The 16,801-nt window shown below is 40.9% G+C and overlaps 1 protein-coding gene across 4 annotated transcripts in view; it reads right to left on the reverse strand.

Annotated features, from left to right (window-relative positions):
• The window catches only part of svila (supervillin a), a 100,862-nt gene that overhangs the window by 65,392 nt on the left and 18,669 nt on the right, over positions 1-16,801 (reverse strand). The window contains exon 1 of one of the 4 annotated variants that reach the window (XM_037756908.1): positions 13,424-13,601. The exons of the other annotated variants lie outside the window; for them this stretch is intronic. The gene's annotated coding sequence lies outside the window, so the exon portion shown is untranslated. Of the gene's footprint in view, positions 1-13,423; positions 13,602-16,801 lie in introns of those variants that run through there. 4 annotated transcript variants of the gene reach the window in all.

A 16,801-nucleotide genomic window follows, 5' to 3' on the forward strand; every position in this document is an offset into this window, starting at 1 on the left:
GTAAATGTAAGTCAGGTCGTTGGAGCATTTGATAAAACACCACCGCAGACCAGACTTATCACATCGTAACATTTGACAAATCCCTTAAATCTGTCCAGCCTCACCATCAAAGGCTACTCATGTGTGTCATGATGCAGACTGACTGACTGACTGGAGTGTGTAAACTTTAGAGGTGGGATGTTTGGATCCTTCTCTAGAGATGAGCTCATCTAGCTCAGCATGTGAACTGCACACACACACACACATCACACACATCACAAACATGCCAATTCCCACTCGGGGTACAAAGTTGCGTGCTACCTGCACGCAACACTGTTATTTTCAGCACCAGCCTTCAGGGGTAAGACAAGACTGTAATTCATCAAACTTACTGCCGGACTGAAAGCAGATGATTCATAAAGTAATGAATTAATAAAGGAAAAAAAGCATCTATTGGTGATCTTTTGACCTTATCTGGTGGTGAATGCAAATTGAATTAGTTTAAATGGAAAGTGAGTTAAAGAGGCTACAAAGCCCATAGTCCAGGTCAAAGGGAGTTACTCTGTAAAAACGTGGATGGCCCTCTCTACTGCCAATGTTTGGTTTGTCTGTTCTGGGCTACTGTAGCAACAAATGGCGGACTCCGTGAAGAGGACCCACTCTGTATGTAGATATAAACGGCTTATTCTAAAGTTAATAAAACAGAACAATTCATATTTTCAGGCGATGATACACTAAAGAGAACACACTTGTTAGTATTATATTCCGATTCTGCCAATAGATCCACCTAATTGTTACACTGTTCCTTTACAGGAACTCTCTTTGTTACTTCAATTTGTTGTTCAAATGCGCGGTAATAATGTTTATCACTTGACACATACGTAATCTAATGAGCTTTTGTAATTATCTGCCTTCAAGCGGCTACCATTTTGTGGTTTTTCAAAAGAAAGCAGAGTCGATGAACATCTGACATCTATTCTAACTAAACAAGCTGTAATAGGAAATGAGTGTGGTAACTGTTTAATCATGCCAACATCCCCCGTGAAGCACCTTTAATGGCATAAAATACGATCACCGATGACGAAAGAACAGCTGTCATCATCAGCTCTACACCTACCACCATCTGGCTGTCTGACTTATATGTAATGTTTGTTTCTTTGAATCGTCTGGTACAGGGATGATATCAGACCTACAAAACCACTTGACGGCTTCTACCCTGTTATTAGCAATGACGAGTCTTTACTGCCAAGCATGGGCAAGACCTAACAGGTCGCTGCAATGATGCAACACTGCTCTTGTTCTCTAATCTTTGTAGTGGATTGTAGGATTTATTCAGACTGTAGTATAGGCCCGAGAAAAGAAGCAAGTACGGAAGCAAAAAAATGCACAGATGGACTTAAAAGAAATGGTATTTATTTGGCGTTCAGCCCTGTACGTACATATAGAGTGCTACAGAAATGAGTCCTAAAACCCAGAAATGAGTTTAGCGTTTTAGCACTTCCGGTTCCCTCGTCTGGAAGTCAATGGGTTTTTAGTTAGGTGTCTGAAATAAGGTCTGTGGTTAACACAAGCCGAAGAGATTTTAACGTTTTGATCTATGACATAAAATAAATCAATAAATATCCCACTCGTGAATTTTGAAGTTTTCATGTGTCTTAAAAAAGGCGGTTGCTAACAAGTGGCTAAATGAGACGACTAAACATCACGCCGACTCGTCCGCCTTTACAGCCTTGTTGTGTATACTCGTGCTAATGCGACCGTGGTGTAGTTAGTTTATAGCATAAGATTTTACTTTTGGCGATTGCATTCACACTTTAAAAAAATCATAAAAATGGTGTTGATTTGTGGAGATTATCTTGCTGAACAAAACGTGTAAGTAGCATGAGCGCGGTTCACAGCAACGACAGTGAAAGTGATCTATTGACTGTATAGACATCATACCAGCAACATTACTAAAGCTTCAATGTCTAGACATCTGTAGAATATGTTACGGATATGAAAATAAGTAAAGACTTTTTTTGTTTCAAGTTTTTTTTGCAGACAGAATTCTTTCATTTGTTAACACGAGGCTTTTACTCTGAAATATTTGCAGGACAGTGTTGTAGAACATGCAGTGACTTCCAGAGTTGTATGAATGAATATAGTACAGGGTTTTAATTGTGGATTAATACTATTATCTACAAATTACCACACATTTCTTAACCTTTCCCTGTCTAAAATAAATATAAATGACATTTATAATGAAATGAAATGGCCATTATGAAAGGCAAACTGTTTGTAGAAAGAAAGGCCTGCCAGAAACGCAGCAGAAACACAGCGGAAACGCAGCTGGTCTGAACATCCGACACATGAATCGTCACTCGCTCTCGACGTACCCAGTCTGTCCCAGGCGTTAAGCTCTACCTCTTTCCGACGTTTCTTCAGCATATTGAAAAGAGCAGTGCTCCTGTCATTTGAGGGCGCTCCTGTCACGACACCGCTTGCCTCTGCAGGCAACCTCTTTGCAAACCTCCTCACCTCAACATGATGAATGGTGCAAAAAAATTCCAACTCGGGCAGCCTAGAGCTGACGGTGCGGGACACACCGCAAAAGCTACGCCGACAGACGCAAACCGACGGCCCCAAACGGTGTGGTGTGTCAGGGCCTTAAGAGCAGAGGGAGCTGGAGCAGGCAGGGGGTTTGGAGATGGGAACCCAGGGTTTAGGCTGTAGGCTAGAATAAATGTAATTAATGAAAACGTTTCTGAATCTACTCTATTGATTTACAGATTATGACAAACCGGCTCTATGCTTGTGATGTTTGCGGGTTTCTAATTGAAAAGATTGATCTTCTTGTGTTGCCACTGTGCACACAGGACAACTTGGCTCAATAACCTAGATCCGTCTGGACTTATTATTGACGTATTGTCTCATAATGATGACTTTCATATTCTGTTTACTGATCAGGAGGGCACTCCGTTTAATATTTGTCGCTGTCCATTGATGGGGGGTTCTGAATTACAGTTGCTTTGGCATATTGTGAACGGAGGGAAGGGCCTCCAAAAAGTCTGTATAGCCTCGGGGCCTCATGTAATATTAAGGCGCTCCTGCTCGCAACGTCTCCAACAGAAGTGAAGAGTGGAGATAGGTCTGGCTACTTGCAAAGAGACAGATGCACACAGCAGCACATCTGTTATAAAGTACCAAACCCAGTTCCTATAGAAACGTTAATAGATTATCAAGCAATTAGCAAACTTCATGAAATATAAACCCATTTTACTACATTTAGACAAGCTCTTACATTATCCAACAGTTGTCACATGTCCAGTATTTATATACAGGAAATACCTTTCTTATAGATTCATTGTTGTTTTTGTTTTATTTATTTAGTTTTCTGTGAGTGTGTAACACTGCTCAGCATGTCTGACTGAATCCAAAGAAACTAGAAAGACAAAGAAGCATATGAGAGTTTTGAGTGTTAGATTTGGATATATAAGGGACTTCTAATAAAGATAGTGGAATTTTTTTAAGTAGCCCCCAAGGAGTTCATCATAATACTCCGGTTCAAAGTAAGTGACACACACTTTGGTATCTTTCTGTAGCTTCATCATCTGTGCAAGACTGAATGTCTAGACTGTTCATTTAGTCTCCCAGTGACACCAACTGCCTTGATAAATGTCATACCTCATCTTCTTTGCTTCACTGTGAGCAACCAACTTGAAAATGTTCTCAAGGTGAAATGCACTTTCTGGAAGCACCCTGTGGTGTTCAAAGGACAAGGCACTGAAGGACTAATATTACACTCAATGTTGTAAATAACATATTCAGATTTTTTTATAGTCAGCACATATATATACAACAGTGATCTGACAGTTTAACGAGAACTACTTAGTAGGTGTGCATTATCAGGAATTAATTGACACCCTGCAGCCATCAGAATCGAGTATTCATCCAGACCAAGGTATAATGATTGACAAATTAGTATTTAACCAGGCCAGACAAATACAAGGGCTTCGTGCATACTATGCACTACATACTCAATATGTGTACTATCATTCAACATACTTTTGTGTGAATAAACAGTAGCATGTATCTTTTAGGACAAACTGAACTGTAATTACCATGTTACTTCCCGAGAGCCACCTTGGCTGTTGGAGATGCGTAACCATGGTAACCCGTACCAACCTCATGTGACCAAATGATGATTTGTGAGAATAATGAAGTGTTAACTAATTAGTTAGACTTCTTCAACCGTGTGAATACAGCCTCCCTGTTTCATTCCTTCAACCACCTTCTTGAAAAGGTTGGTGTTGCGATATTTGCACAAACCAAAAACTCTTTAGGTCATGCATCTCTGCAAACTGTCGGCTAGTTGGTTTGTGTACAACGCACAGAGCTGACAGTAAACGGGCAAGAGGTTGTGTGTCGCAGACGGCCGTAAAAAAAACAAATTGAGACGCATATTCTAAATGTGCTGTATACATGTCCAAAGAATGCTACTAAAACCTGAAAAATATCAGCATATCACACATGTTTACATGACCCGTATCAAATCTGGAGTAATGGTGGAATATTAGTGTGCATGTAAACAGTCACTGACAAACAACTGTCTGTTTAAATGAAGAGATGCAAGCAGTTTAACTGTCATTTAAAGAGTAAGAGATGAAAGCAGTTGAAATGTCAGTTTAACTGTAAATGACATAAGCAATTGAAATATCAGTTTCAGTGAAGCACCAAACATGATTTGAGTATATTCACTGCAAATCTTTGAAGGGTCAATTTGTATACAAGCAGTCACGTCAGTTGAAATGTTAATTTGTTAATAAAATGCTAATTACAATAACAATGTCAGGCTGATAGATTGGTAAGCTAACATGTTAAAACACTACTAGAAAGGCACTTCAGGTCCTTGAAATTAAACAGCACCAAGACCGAGGCAGGTTATGTTTAATGTCATAATAAGAGAGCCACGCCTCTCCACTAATCATCCCCCCAGATGTTCAGTCAGCTCCACATTCAGAGTGGATGCTATTTCAGCCTGGACAAGCTCACATGTGCAGCCAGTCAGTGGGTCATTATTAGATAAACACTTCCAGACAGTCCATGTTTGCACTTCAAATGACCTATAGCGCAGCAGAGGCATCCCGACAGGTCTGCTATAGGGGAGAAGTGCTTAACGGCTGCATCACCTTCATGGTCGGAAAAAAAACTAACTTTCACGAACGTTGAGAAAGAGGGAGAGATTTAAGCATTAGCAGGGCTCGTCTCCTGCTCTGGGCTCTCTCACAGCCATCTTAGAAATAAAGTACAGATTTATGGCGTCCCCTAGGAAACATATCCGTCTTGTCTGGCGAGAGAGTGGCGGAGGGATCCAGTGCGCACGGCCACGCCGTCTCAGCAGACACATAACAGAGCCTGAGCCTCTGCAGCATGGCCATAAATTCAGACGGGGGGGGGTGGGAAGGGGGATGAAAAGGTAAAGATATTCATACGCACACATAAAAGGGAGTTAGAGGGAGGAGAACTGAGGCTAAAACTCCATTTGCATGGCTGTTTGATGTCTTTTACTGGTCATGATGGGATTTCAGCATGAAGCACTTCTATGTGCCCTTTGACCTTTAAAGACTCAGAATTGTATGTTGAGATATAAAATGTTCTTTGCAACACGTCTCGATATAAAATCTGAACACGGAATTTGAATCCGTAGTTTGAACCGAAGTTCTTTAAAAGATTGTTATCAAATCTATTTAGGTTTAGCTTTTGACCATTTTGAGTAAGAACTAAGAAACTGCTCGACAAGTCAACAACGGTCCCAACGGAGCCGTGGTGCAAACACAAAGCAGACCAACTACAGGATTGTGTGATAGCAGAAATTAGATTTTAGCATGAATTCATAAGCTGCAGAACTTTATTTACACAAGCCATGTGCTTATCAAGTGATGTCCTGTATATTTATACAGGATCCTTTGGTAACATGTAACATGCTGATATGCAAGCATTGACAGCAGTTGAAATGTTAACTTCCTAAAAGTTTGTTGAGCCTTTGTTCCGTGAACTTTGGTAGTTCCTCATTAAAAAGTGAGGAACTGATGAGACTAGATATAATCTATAGTCTATAGGTTTTGGATATCGTAATATCGTGATATGGCATAAGTGTTGTCTTTTCCTGGTTTTAAAGGCTGCATTACAGTAAAGTGTAGTAATTTTCTGAACTTACCAGACTGTTCAATTACAACTTAATCGTTATATCCACATTACTGATGATTATTTAGCAAAAATCTTACTGTGTAATTATTTTGTGAAAGCACCATTGGTCAACCCTACAATATCGATATCGAGGTATTTGGTCAGAAGTATTGCGATATTTGATTTTCTCTGTATCGCCCAGCCCAACTCTCCCTTTGGCTTTATATTCCTGATCACCACAGTGGATAAATGAATACAAAGAGGCACAGTAAAGTGCTGTATGACCTGCTGTCAATCACCGGAATTTGACCTCCCCACATGGATCCATGTAGCGTTGATGATGCAGGATGATGAGTCATCAAAAACTGTCCAATCAGTCTTATGCCTCCATGTTTACTCCTCTTGGTTCATTTGTAAAAAGTTAGTGTGAACACGAAATGGACCACAACTTAAATTCAACAACTTTTCTCCATTATTTTTCCATTTACAAAATATCTGAATTTGTTGCATCAAATTATACATTTAAGTTTTCACGTTATGTAAAAATATCAATAATTGTAATAATTTGAAGAAATTTAATACATAATTTAATACAACAAAACCAGATATTTTACAACCACATTCAAAAAGGAACTGTTTATCCAACCGATCTGTCCTGCTATATATGCAGAGTGTTAACAGAATCAGCTAGCTAGTTTAAATGTCATTGTGTATACAATGTGTGGCACCCTGAGCCCTGCAGGGCCTCTTGGGTCAGATATGACAGACCTTAAACTTCAAGAGACACTCCTGGACCTGAGCTTCAAACCTCATTATCAACTTCGTTTCATGACTGTCTTAAGTCTTTGAAACTTTACAGTCGCACTACAAATAGATTCACCAAGACAACGCTGACCTTCTCTGGCAATTGTAACGGGTATTAACACCCAGAAAGACACAAACACACACCTCAGCGTGGCTTTCCCAAAATAAAACAGATAAGAGGTTTTAAGTAGAGGACTCAGTGACTCCAAGTGGAGTGATCCAAGAGGTCCAGCGATGTGTGCCTCGAGGCCTTTCACTGAGCTTAAATTTGGCCCTGGGCCTCAGCTATACCTCCGTTAGGCCAATGGAAAGATTAAGGTGGTTCCCTCACCCGACAACCAATAATGTCTCGTCTTTACAAAAGGAGATTCAACAACAGTTCCATCCACAGATATTCCATAACTGTTATGTATCACCAATCTGTGACGTACAATGCCTTTTCAAACTCTAGGAAGACTTTGTGATTCTACAGTGCTGACACCAAAACTATGGAGTATGGAAGCTGCCAAAATAAAAATAACAAATTAGTGAATAAATAAATGACTTTATAGATAAATGTCATTGAATGTAGCAAATATAAAAAATAAATGTAGCCATTAATTAATTGATCTAATGTGACATAAATTGATATTTCTGTTTTAATTTGCCTCTTTCTTTATTTCTTTGTATCAATTCCCCTATTTATTATGTTTAATTTTTCCTTTTTATTTATTGTATATATTTTTTATAATTTTTTTAATTTATTCATTTATTTTTGTATTTATGCATTTATTTTTTAATTATTTTATCTATTTTTAAATGTATGTATTTATTTATGTATTTATGCATTTATTTATTTATTTATTTATTTATTTATTTATTTATTTATATCTACGCGATTTTCCCTTTGCATTTCACCCCTTATTTATTTCGCCAAACTCATTTATTTCTGTATTCTTTTCTTTATACAATTCTTTACACATTTGTCTTTACATTTCTTTTATGCATTTCTACCTCACTATACTATATGAGGGGGCTGTCACTCAACACTTGTCATTGGGTCAGAAAACAGAAATATCAATTTATGTCACATTTTATCAATTCATTAACAGCTACATTTATTTTTAATATTATTTTTGCTACATTTAATGACATTTATGTATTTATTGATTGATTCATTTTTAATTTTGGCAGGTTCCGTCCTCCATAAAAACCTGACATTTGCTATAACCATTTTCTTTCTGCTATTTGAAGTACTTCTTGCCAATTATCCATTGGAATAAAACAAGGTACCAAACAACAAAAACAGACCAAATATCTTAATACAATGCCAAAAAACATGAATCACACTGATTTTTAAAGACTTTTCCTTTTCCTGTCCCTGAATAAGTAAGAAACTAAATCCCGACAGCGAGTGGGCTGCACACGTCCCACACCCATAATTGCAATCATGATTAATTTGTAAATCAATATAGCACCATCTGTTCCTCAGCGATGATGACACCCTCGAGACATGTGATGCACCTGAAACCCTGAAACACGCGTCTACAATATCGGATTCAAACGGAGCCCGGGGGAATATATACCTAAAGACACGTGTGTGCTTCAGTGAGGTACACGCAGCACATCTGGTCAGGGGAGAGAGCTACAGCACCAGTAATCCTCATCGATCCCACTTGCCAGGGAATTAGTTTCCATCCCGAGCGCGGAGGACACCTTCCCAAGAACTGTCATCCTGGACGGCGGGAACACTTAAAGGGATGGTAGAGACAGTGGTGGAAAGCTTGTGTCTCTCGTTTCCCCTCCAGAGTCGACACAGTGTGAGGTGAGCCAGCGGAGCGGAGGCTGCCATTGGGTGGAATCCCACAGCGTCGCAAGAGATGGTCTGTTCACTCTCACTTTCTGTCCTTTGCTTCCAGCTACTTTTCAACTACTAAAACTAATCCAGCAGTGCAGCCAGACTGCATGCAAAATAGAGACAATTCTAAAGGGAAGGTCCAAAAACAAGTCAACATGATACATGCCACAACTTGGTTTGGGAATAGACTTGATTTTAGTGTTGGTATAAAGACAACATGATGACAATACCAAGGGATTCTGGGTAGAAAACATTAATCTAAGTGCAAAAGATATGTAGTCTCGAATGATAGTGAGAAAAGCTTGCAAAAATATTCATGCTTTTGCGCCACTTTTGTCTCTTTATATCTTTTCTGGGTGTTAAGCTATCAAAATCATGAATGCTCGCAGTCTGTAATGCATCTCAGTCATAGAAGCTTGTGTCAGAGCTCAACTCTGAGGTCAACGCCAAGGGTAGAGAGACCCTGTTATTGGCTATTAGTGGCTCATCATAAATCACCACTAATTAGACTTTAAACTGGGCCCGGTGGGTTTAAAATAAAGGAGAAAGCTGTCATGGAGGTGTAAATAAGCACTTAAGACCCACCACGTGAGATCAGCAGGCATAAGCCTCCTGCAAGAGGTGCTACATAAAGCCTGGAGAGGGTCCATGTGGGTCCGCAGACAGGGACACTTTAGCGTCATCTGGCTGAGGCAGACTGATGGACAAGGATCCAGTTACAGTAGACAGGAAAGTCATTGCCTTAACTGTAAGACTCAGCAGGGTTGGTCAGCAGTGCTGGAACGACCTGCTAGAACAACATACACTGCAAACTACACATCACAGCTTCATTATATTTTGCCCAAAGGCCATGAAACCAACCAGTACTCCTAAGCTAGAAGACTACTCTGCCCTGCGTTGTGTCAGTATGTGGTAATTTGATCTAAAGCTGCGCTAATCAATGTTGCCCAGAACCCAACAGTTATAGACGCACAAAGTTAGCAACTAGCTGGTGAACATGGAGCATTTAGCAGCTCAAGAGCCAGATATTTCCCTTGGTGGAGGAGAGCAAAACAGAGCTAAAAGTAGAGTTGGCCTTACATTCCTTACGTGAATTTCTTGCATGATTAATTGCAATTTTTGGAGATCAATTAACAACACAAAAGAAATGACATATATTGTCCAGAAACCCTCACAGGTACTGCATTTAGCATTTGCGTTAACTTTGACAGCCCTGGTAAAGAGGAAACTCTTTGCTAACATGTTGGCCATATTATTGGGGACATATCATGAAAAACTCAATTTCTCAATGCTTGTTTACATCCATTTGGGTATCTGGAGTTCCTACCATCCCACAAACTGTGAAACAAGACAACCCAGTCAGTTTTTTATTGGCTGCCTTGATCAGAAAACATGTGATTCAACAAGCCATTCAGATCTGCCCCCCCTTCCTATGTCACATGCAGGCTCATTAGAATATACCGCCCACAGCTTGAGAACTACCTTTTGTTAAGGTGCACCGTATTTTTCTCACCAGCCAATCAGAGCAGACTGGGCTTTTTTCAGGAGGGGGTCTTATAGAGACAGGCGCCAAACCGGAGCGTTACAGGTATATTCAAACAGACAGGATGAGAACAATAATGTGTTTTTTCAACATTAAAGTGTGTAAACATGTTCTAGTAGAAACCCCAAAATACAACCATGAACCTAAAAATGAGCGTGATATGTCAACTTTAACCTTGTCAATGTTGTTTTCACAGCTAGTCAATATTGCAGCTCACTCCGCTGCCCCCAAGTGGGCAAAAAAGAAACCTCAATACAGCTTTTAACACAAATATATTCAGTAATGTGCACCATGAAAGCAAAACATCAACTGAAATATACAGTGCCTCAAAGGTAAAAATGTAGATGCCGCCTTAAGGTCATGCAGGTATTTGATTCAATCAATCAAATTACCAAAAACAGACACGAACCCTCAGGGGCTGCAGGGCCTGACCCAGCTGGGAGTCCAGCATCATTGGTTGGACAAAACACAAAATTTGAAGATGTTACCTTCGATCGTGTGAAATAGTAATATAGGCGTTTCTACTATTTTCTAACATGTACATCCAAATTTACACATGCACATCTTGAAATATGCTTCCAGTTGATACAGGATGTACTACAGAGCAAACTGAGCTGAGACACTGTTCATGTCCAGCTATGGCGACAGAACAGTAAACAGAAAAAGTCTTAGGTCAGCCTAAGCTCTATTTAACTCGTCCACCCTGTGTTTGGTCATCCCTGGCTGTCAATAGGGGACGTCCAGGCTAAAATAAGGCTTTGAACAGCAGTATGAGACATGTTCAGTCATGGTGCTTCTGTCAGCGAGACATTAATCCGCAGGCAGGCTCAACCGTTTGTCTCTGTTATCTGTGAAGGCTGCAAACACACTGCTGTAGGTCTTTTTGTCCTGTGATAGAGCAGCTCCTGCTAAACTGACAGCAACACACTCTCCATCTTTGACAGGTGAATAAGCCGTCAGAGGCCTGAGCTCAACTCCCCAAAAGGAAAATGAAAAGCCTCAAAATGACTACCTTGGACCCCAGACAACACAGATCTGACAGTGCACTTCCTCTCAACCCCAGTAGGAGATCAGTTGCTCTGGATCTGAGCCAAGCAAATAACCCTACGGCAGTCTGACACCATGACAAACAGCTGAGAAAAGTGACAGTGACAGAGCCAGAGACACAGCCAACCACTGACAACAACATCGAAGCTCTGCCTCGCCTCCTCCCACGCCAGAAATCAGATGAGCCAATTAAATAACTGAACCAGGGCTCATGTATATTTGGAGCGGATGGTAAAAATAAACCGATTGCTCAGGGATCATGATTTAATGACGTATACAAGAGAATATGCAGAAATCTGGAGTTATTTATATAACACTTTAACATCAGAATTTCACACAGTTTTGGTTTCCTGACATTACGGGTTTTAAAATAATAATAATAAAGTTTTCATACATTAAAAAGGGACTGCATGTAACTTTTTACGAGGAAAAACTGTCATGGCTATTTTCAAAGGGCTCCCTTGACCTCTGACCTCAAGATATGTGAATGAAAATGGGTTTGATTAAATATTTTACAAAAAAAAATGAAACCCTCTGCAACTTTCTGGGGTTTCCTCTATCAGCCTGTAGACTGATTTTAATGTGAAGAACCTGGGCCCGTTTTTCCGAAAAAAATACAACGAATGTGACGTTATGCACGCTGGCGAGCGCCTTAGCCGTAGCTAACGTTTGGTTGGAAATGGAGTCCGCTAACGCTAACAAACGACCAGCCCCCACCACAACTCAGACACAAACTCCACGGAAGCACAAAAGAAACAAAGTTATATCTAGTAAAGCCCGTCTGGCAAAAACAGGAATGTGACCGACGTCGGGCAAAAACTATTTTGAGTGAGTGTGTGTGTGCACGTGGGAAGTGAGTGGTGAAACAAGAGAGAGAGAGAGTGGAGAAAACGAGCAAGCAGCGGAGAGTTTCTTTTCAGCTTTCGGAATATCAAGTGAATGTTCAGTGGATGTTGCAGTTTGTGCCGAAATGTGTCTTGTTTCCCTGCTGCTGGGTGGAGTGACGGGGGTTTAACTCTGGAGTGAGTAAAGTTATCGACTCCGGTTCAGGGAGACCAAAACTACGGCGTCTCCCTGGTGTCTTCTGACCATGGATCAATATCCATTCATGGAGGGACCTTCGTTTGGTACATTACTGCCAAGCAGGTGAATTATATAGTGATATTGTGCTTTTAGCTGGCTAATGTTGCGAACGTTAATCAACATGATGCCTGTCAATCACGTTCAGTTTTGTGTGTTGTTTGTGCGAGCACAGGGACGCTGACAGTCATTGGCTTTGCGTCCACAGGCGTAACTGTTAACAAGCAAATTATGATTCTTACATCCAGCCCCTTTAAGTGGAGGCGGTAGCTAAATGATAACATGGATTCTCATTGCTGGGTGTTGAGCATAGTGCTAAAACGCTGACATGAGTAACGATTAAAGACGGGGCTCAATGGAAAAAACTTGTGTAAAATGTTTCGGTGTGTGTTGCCCTGTTAGGCAGCGCTCTATTTCTGTCGGTGCGTCCTGACAGAGTGAGAGCAGGTGCAGCACAATGAACAACTGTAGTCTAAGTCACTCACCACTGAATGAATCACACAAACACACGGAGGAGCTCAGCAGCCCCAAAATGTAAATCTCACTCATACTCATTAATTTCCTACACACACACTGTATATACTAAGATAAATACACGTATGGAGGTACGGATATATCCAGCGAATCACTTTCAGTTGAGAGATTGGAACAAGCTCCACATTTGTATCTGAACATGTCATAAATTACAGACACGAGGAGCTGGAATCTGTTGCTGAGCTGCTTCTTGGATCTGACAGTCTCATCAGAAACGGTTAAATGTACCAGATTGTAATTAAATCATTAATCCAGAATGGATTTTTCCTGCAAACATTATTATTTAAAAAAACACTTCTCCTGAACATTAATGTTCTACCTGTGTTGGCATCAATCCTAAAACCACCTAATCTAGGACCATAAAAAAAAAAATGTTTCACCACCAAAGTCATTCAACAACTAATCCTATCGGTCATCAGTTGAAAGCCACATACCTTCTTAGTGTAGGGTATCTTCTCAGAGAGCCATTGGGTCTTAGAGTTGAAGTGTTGCAGGTGGTTACAGTTACAAGTTAGCTAAAAGTCTTTCCTGTTTGGTTGAGAGTCTACCGGTTTCCACGGTCCCTGAGAAGGTCAGAGCTCTGGAGGGCTTGTGTGGGACAGGACTACTGGGACATAAAGATAGACTGGTCCAAAGGCCCCTGCCAGCTAACACCCCCCCACCCACTTTCTATCTACAACCCTTCCCTTAGGGGCGCATGTGTTGTGGCTAGATCCACTCAGCAGGCATGTACCCGTGGGGTGGGTGGGTGGGTGGGTGGGTGGTAAATTTAGAACGGTGCTTTCCCACTCCATCAGGGACAGGCCAGATCAATCAGATGACGAAAGTGACAAGTGGCGTCATGACTTGAGGCCGATCCAACTGGGGGGAAGGAGATGTAGGAAGATTGCCTGAAAATCCTGTCACATTCAAAAGCTAGAAATGATGGAATGACATCCACAGAATGACTCCGTAAAATACAGAGAACGTACAGAGAACCACGGCCTAATTCAACAGATATGCTCACAAACACTCGTTAGATAAGTGCTGAAATTATTAATCTATCATCTCAGAAGTTCATTAATTCAAAATGTGATAATTGTTCATTTAATTGCTTGTTACAGCTTCAGAAATGCCTCAATGACCTTGCTTATCTGTATTTCATAATGTATTGGAATGAATACTTTATTTGGAGTCAGACCACAGAGCAAATCCTAAAATAAACTCTGAGGTACTTGTGACCTTGTTTTAAAACAAATACGCTACTATTAATGGAACAGTGAGTTGCACCCCTACATAAGACACAACATACATTATAACATTCTTTAATATAGCTATATGCTAAAATAGGTGTATCTCATGCAATGTAAATTTACCTTAAAGGGGTACTACAGTGGTGTAGTATTGCACATCTTCTACAGACTAAAAGAATAACCCTAATTGATGCAGCTAGAGCTGAGATATCTTCACTTTTAGTTCCTAGTATGGGCCAAGCTGCAGAGAGCTAGATCCTACATTTCCCATGATGCAACTGCATCTTTAGATCAACTTCCTCTGCCTGGTCAATGCTCACGATTGTCAAACCCCATACGCCCCAGTTTGTAACTGTTAACTATGGCTATACGTTAACAATTTATAGTCTCCAAGCCCTAAACCTGATGACATCACTGGGGTTGTTTCCTCATACTTAAGAACCCACCCCCCCTGAGCTACAGAGACATCATACAACTCTCATCAAAGGCTGTATATGGGAAATAGGTGGAGGAGCAGAATATATGAGGTATTTTATTCCATCAGCTAATCTGCATGTAATTAGGCCGGTTATGAGCTGGTGACTCGTAGCTCATGGGTCAAGATCTACCAACCGGAAGTAGCAGTAAAGACACTAGAGCAGTGTTCGAAGTGGGCCGGTACACACCGGTACGCAGTACCGCCACTTCTACATTTTAATACTTGGCTAACATGACTTTTTCTATCGCACCGGAACTTATCACAAGCTGCCGGTACTCTCCATATCAGATTCTCCGGGAGATTCATAACGGCGCAGCGCCAGCGTATTTGTAAGCATCATAAGCCGTATGGACATAAAAAAACTATGTGGAGAGCATCAGGACGAGCCGACGCACAGCACGGGGGACGGGGGGGGTGAGATAATAAAATAATTATTTAACTTTGGGCGTTATCTAGCCTGTAGTAGCCTAATAATAATGTCCAAAATGATGTAAATTTGCATAGTATTAAGTCAAAATCCTTCAAATTTTCTTGAAGGAGGACCCCCAAACCCAATATCTCCTGGTATCTTTGATTCACTGTATAAACTCAGAATGTGTCTCTGTATAATATGTGGGAGCATCCTGACTGGGACACTGCTCCTAAAATCTGAATGAAGAGCTCACACACCTCAGCTCTGCATGTATATACCTGCCTGTCTGACTGGATGCTGTTGATTCCAGCCTATAGACATCCATATAATATATTATAGAGCGATACTACGAATAACACAGGAAAGCATTTTAAGTATTAACCCTATACAAACACAACAGTTGGAACATTATTTGAGTATTATAGGCCTATTATAGAAGATGCATAGCCCAAGTATAATAATAGCAATAAATACAACAGCTGATTATGACTGACGCAGTTTAACATGCTTAAAGAAGTAATGAATAAATAGGAATAAGTTGCAACAGATTGCTGATACACACGCCAACATGTGAATATTTTTCCACTTCAAGCACTGCACTACAGCATCGTGTTAAAAAAAAAAAACAATGGCTCAGTCTGATTTGAGTCATAATCCTTTCTCAGTGGACATCACACCCAACGACTCATCGCCAAACAAAGTCCATTAGCGCTAAAAAAGTGACATGAAGACACTTAAACAGTCAGTTGAACAAGCAGACAAACGTCTCATTCATCATGCTGTTTACACATTTGGGGGTTCAAAAGCACAGTGGAGGACAACCCGGACAGATGGAGAGGAAGGAAGGGAATCAAAACGCACGCACAAAGACCCAAAGATAAGGACGGGGCTCCGTTTCAGCTGGCCGCTGAACAAAGGACACACAGGAGAGGACACTGGGACACTGGCCAGTCAGAGGGGAAAAAGGGGACATAAAGGACGAGGCAGAGATTTCTCATTTAAAAGGTTTGTTTTTGTGGACAGTAGTGTATTAAACATAAGGGCTACAGACTCATTAGAACTGGCATGTATTCACTCCAAACACTGACTCCCACTGTGGTGTAGAGCGTCACAGCGAAGAGCTCCATCTAGTGTTGACAACGAGGTATGACCCGGTTGTTCACTCAGAGGCTTCTGGTCTGCTTTGTTGGCTTTTTAAAAGCCCCCTAACACCACCTCATTCTTCAAGTTATCACACCAGCTGATTTGTTTATGGCAGCGTGAATAGGTAAACGCTCACCGTGATTCATTTCAGCTGGTGGAGGAAAGCAGGTCTGGGCTCAGGGCCAAGCCGTGAGGCTCTTCAGCCGGGGCCTTTGTACTTTTGAATAAGCTTTTTTGAAAGCGACGGGGTTCAGCCACTCCCGGGCTAATTAGCGGTGGAGAAACATTAGTTCTTCCAAAGCCAGCAGAGAAACTGCCGGAGCAAATGTGATTTCGATTTAGGCCCCTTGTTTAGGCGAGAGCTGAATGTTGATTGCTAACATGCCGCGACCACACTGAACTGTCGGCACAACACAGAATACTGAGGGTAAGAGAACTCGCCTCCTGTTTTTCCATAAACAGTTGCAGATAGACCACAACAATGCAGAAAAACTGGAAGTATGCGTACTATTAAAACCCTCTCCTCTCCTTCACTGCCTCGCTTTGA

Source organism: Sebastes umbrosus, chromosome 21, assembly GCF_015220745.1.
Source record: "Sebastes umbrosus isolate fSebUmb1 chromosome 21, fSebUmb1.pri, whole genome shotgun sequence".
NCBI classification, from domain to species: domain Eukaryota; kingdom Metazoa; phylum Chordata; class Actinopteri; order Perciformes; family Sebastidae; genus Sebastes; species Sebastes umbrosus.